Genomic DNA, 4,935 nt, shown 5'->3' with positions numbered 1-4,935 from the left:
CACACACACACACACACACACACACACACACACACAAAAGGCATCATAAAACACACACATAACACACACACAACGCATAATAACACACACACACACACACACAAAACACATCATAACACACACAGTGCATCATAACACACACACCATAACACACACAGCGCATCATAACACACACACATCATAATACACACAGTGCATCATAACACACACATCATAACACACACACATAACACACACACATCATAACACACACAGCGCATCATAACACACACACATAACACACACACAACGCATAATAAAACACACACACAAAACACATCATATCACACACAGTGCATCATAACACACACACATAATAACACACACAAAACGCATCATAACACACAATGCATCATAACACACACGCATAATAACACACACACACACACACACACACACACACAAAACGCATCATAACACACACACACACTGAAACACTCTTCTGAGGTGATGGAAATATTTTTCTCTGATTTAGTTCGCATGTGGGTCAGCAGTTAGCATGTCAATAAGCAGTTAGCATGTTGGTCAGCAGTTAGCATGACAGTCAGCAGTTAGCATGTTGGTCAGCAGTTAGCATGACAGTCAGCAGTTAGCATGTTGGTCAGCAGTTAGCATGTTGGTCAGCAGTTAGCATGTTTGTTAGCAGTTAGCATGTGGGTCAACAGCTAGCATGTCAGTCAGCAGTTAGCATGTGGGTCAGCAGTTAGCATGTTGGTCAGCAGTTAGCATGTCAGTCAGCAGTTAGCATGTGGGTCAGCAGTTAGCATGCCAGTTAGCAGTTACCAACATGTTTACTATTTAAGTATTAATATTAGTTTACTATTTAGTATTAATCGCAGCCAGAAACTGTAAAGCAGAATTACTGTTGGATTTCTTTCAACACATCATGTTTGATGAACACCATAATGATTCATCAAACTGACTTTCTTCTACGTGTTATTTCAAATCTGAGACTTTTTTTTTTTTACTTCAAACTTTCTGACACCCCCCCCCCCCCCCCCCCCCCGCCTGTCTGAAGTGCTGCAGTATCATTTCTCTTCTGAAGGTCACTGAAGCTGAAAGGTTACAGGGACGACCTCGTCCTCCTCTGGTCTCTGTGAAAAACAGCGTGTGTGTGATGTCATCTTCAGCCTCGACTGTCGAGTCACTCTTTGACGTCTGCGACTAGAGATTTATCTTCGGCTGTTTATTCGGAGAGAAGTGACCTGCACATCTACGACAAGTCAAACATTTAAAATAAAGGGCAGAAACATGAGCAGCTCATACAACAACGTCCTGATTTTAATCTGTCTCTGAACATAATGACAATATGTTTTTTAAAGTATTTTTTACTTTTTAATTTATTGAAATTTATTTACAGACGTGGAGATATGAGGTTTTCAGTGGTCAGTGAAAGGCTGAGGCTGCTGCTTGACATTTAGCTGTTAATGAGAGTCAAGATGAAAGCAGCAGAGCCCAGTGGTCCACCTATGGCCGAAATAAAAGTCTTTTCATTCTGTTCAATTTGTCTTCTCACATTTCTAATTTTTCTGAATTTTCTCAAGAAAAAAATCTGTATTTTTTCTTTTTTGTTTCAGTATTTTTCTTGTTTTTTCTATCTTTCTCATTTTATTTTTTTTTTATAATTCTCTTTTTATTGGTTTTAATGAGCAGTATAAAATGTTAACAAAATCCAGAACCAACTGAACATGAAGACTGTAAGCAGAAAAGGAAAAAAGATAAACATAACATAACATAAATAAAAACCTAAAAAAATACAAAGTCAGGTCTAATGTTTAAGACATAAAGCAACCATTTTGTCCAGTTCTCAATAAAAATGTCCTTCTGGGTTCTCAGACTGAAAGTCAATCTCTCCATTACATAGATATTATGAACTAAGTCAATCCATTCATCAACACTAGGCAATTCTTTTTTCAGCCATTTCTTGGTTAAGGATTTCTTGCATGCCACCAATAGTGTTCTCAGCAGATATTTATCCTTTTTTCTCCATTCGACTTCCTCCAGACTAATCACATACATCAGTTCAACATTAAAGGTTATTTTGGTTGAGAAAACCGTTTCTAGAATGCCATGAATTTTAGTCCAAAGGGAGCAGCCAAAGGGCAGCCCCAGAAGATATGAAAGTTATTTGCTGCTTTATTCCCACACAAACAGTCCATTTGGTTTTATAAACGTTTTTTTCTGGGCAGGACAAGAGTAACGCATGACATTCTTCCAACCAAATTCTCTCCAGGATGGAGAGCTCGTCGTTTTTCATTGTTGTCTAAGTATCTCTTCCCATTCCCCTTGTGTGATAGTCAGGTTTCCCTCAGTTTCCCACCTTGTTTTAACTCAAAATGTATTTTCCTTGTTTAGTTGTTACTTAAAACTTACTTAAATACAATTTCAAAATGACCTTTTTATAAGGTTCATTCTCATATGCTCTAATAAATATTTGGAGTAGTTAATTTTCTGTGGCCACATTTTGCTTTATTTTTTTGTTTGTTTTTTTATTGTTGTAATCACTAATCTGTAAATATCTAAAAAGGTCCCAGTTTGCCGGTTTTTCCCAGTTAAATTTATTCTTAAGCTCTTGGAAGTTCCTTGTAACACCTTGCTTCATGAGAGTACAGTGTGCTGTTAGCCCACTGGAGATCCAATCTTTAAATCTTTTGTCGTGTTTACGAGGTACGAATTCTGGGTCGAATGCAAACCATCTTAAAATATCTGCTGCCATCCTTAAGTGAAAGTGTTTAAGTGTTTCATTCCATGTTTGTAATGAACTGTTAATCCACAGGTTATTATTGTCTAGGAGCTGGGTGGATAGTGAGGGGTCAACAATTATTGCATTAACTGGTATTCCTTTTCCCATTGTTTGTTCAATTTCTTTCCATCTAGCCTCATAGTTAGGAGTGCACCAACCAATTAGGGGTCTCAGCTGAGCTGCCTTATTATAGTTGATCAGGTGTGGAAGTGCTAAACCCCCTTTAGATTTTGGTAACTGTAAAGTTTTGTACCTTGCTCTAGTTTTTTTCCCTCCCCATATGTATCTAGAAAATAATCTGTCCCATTCCTCAAACTGTTTGTCCGCATCGTCTACAGGTATTGACTGAAAAAGGTACAAAACCCTTGGTAGTATGTTCATCGTAATTGATTCTACGCATGAACTAAGGCTTAAGTATGGTATCAAAGTCCATCTATGTACTGTATATCTGCCAAACTTTCCTTATTGAGTGGTCCATAATTGATTTCTCCCATCCTAATTGGTATCTTTGATAAAGATCTTGGGGGGAGTGTAATTAAAACTCAGAACTTGTGTTTTTTGGACATTAAGCTTGTATCCCGAGTATGATCCGTACTCTGTTAAAAAGGACATCAAGACTGACAGAGATTGTGTGGGTTGTTTAGGTACACCATTACGTCGTCCGCAAATAGAGACAATTTCTGCTCACCGGCTGCCATTTTTATGATCTTTCTCATTTTCATGTATCTTTCTGTTTCTGTTTGTATTTTTTCTACATTTCTCTGAGTTTTTCTGTAATTTTTTTCTTGTTTTTTCAATCTTCTCTGTAGTTTTCTATTTTTTCCAAGTTTTAGTGTATTTTGTTTTTTTCTGAATTTTTTCTAATTTGTTCTGTATTTTCTCTCATTTCCTGTTTTCTTATTTTCCTTTATTTTTCTGTTTATGGCTATATTTTTTCAATTTTTTTTTATTAATTTTTCCATTTTTTCTTGATTTGTCTGGTTTTTGGGCAGGGTCTTTAGTTTTTTTTTTCTATTTTTTTCTGTATTCTTCAAAAAAAATTCTGTATTATTTTCTTTTTTTTCTGCTTGTTTTTTAATTTTGTTTTTTTGTTTGTTTTTTAAGATGCTGCAAATAAAACAACTCTCCTGTGTTACGAGTGTCCATTTTACTACGATAATATTCATTTTCAGTAAGGCCTGCCTGTGGAGGTCAATAACCTGAGTGACACAAACTTTACTTGATTATATTTAAGTATTTTATGCTTTTTAATTTAGCTTGTGTCACTTTATAGACGTGTAGATACAAGGTTTTCAGTGGTCAGTGAAAGGCTGTGGCTGCTGTTTGACATTTAGCCGTTAATGAGAGTCGAGATGAAAGCAGCAGAGACCGACCTCTCTCTGAACGAGTCGCCTGACGATGCAGATCAGACAAAGAAAAGGGCAAAAACAGTTTGTCCTCCTGCGTCATCATTTAACACCTCCCTGATCTGAGGTCAGCCGGGCGAATCAGACCTGTTGTCTCCTGCTCAGGTGGATGATGGGAGAAGTTTTAAATGATATGGAGTCATCAGAGCGGCTGACCTCTCACCTCTGACAGGAAACAGCTGTAGTTTAATGAGCAGGTGGAGAAACAAGCTGTTGATGAGTCAGTCTGATCCTCTGAGGAGTTCCTGCAGTCGTTACACTTTCGACATGTTGTTCGGTTTTTACATCAGCAGGTGACGTCAATGTAAATCACTGTTTCCATCAGTTGACTGACTGATTCTAAACCCAGAGGCACGTGAACAGACTGAAGTCACTCTGCTGGTATGAATGAAAAATGGAAAGTAGAATTTGCCTGCTCAAACCAGCGTTTAAAACGATGACAGTTTGTGGACACAAAGAGACACAAAATAACTACAAGAGACACAAAACAACTACAGAGACAAAAAACAACCACAAAGAGACACAAAACAACTACAGAGACACAAAACAACCACAAAGAGACACAAAACAACCACAAAGAGACACAAAACAACCACAAAGAGACACAAAACAACTACAAAGAGACACAAAACAACTACAAAGAGACACAAAACAACCACAAGAGACACAAAACAACCACAAAGAGACACAAAACAACTACAGACAGACACAAAACATGATTTTGGACGACATGCTATACTATGACTT

The 4,935-nt window shown here is 37.3% G+C and overlaps 1 protein-coding gene across 1 annotated transcript in view; it reads left to right on the top strand.

The window, feature by feature from the left end:
- LOC126384396 (oocyte zinc finger protein XlCOF6-like) overlaps positions 1-4,935 on the top strand; it is a 164,070-nt gene that overhangs the window by 96,068 nt on the left and 63,067 nt on the right. The gene's annotated exons all lie outside the window — the stretch shown is intronic.

The sequence above is a fragment of the Epinephelus moara genome, chromosome 22 (assembly GCF_006386435.1).
Source record: "Epinephelus moara isolate mb chromosome 22, YSFRI_EMoa_1.0, whole genome shotgun sequence".
NCBI lineage: Eukaryota > Metazoa > Chordata > Actinopteri > Perciformes > Serranidae > Epinephelus > Epinephelus moara.
The sequence above is the reverse complement of the archived record's forward strand: the minus strand, read 5'-3'. Positions and strand labels throughout refer to the sequence as shown.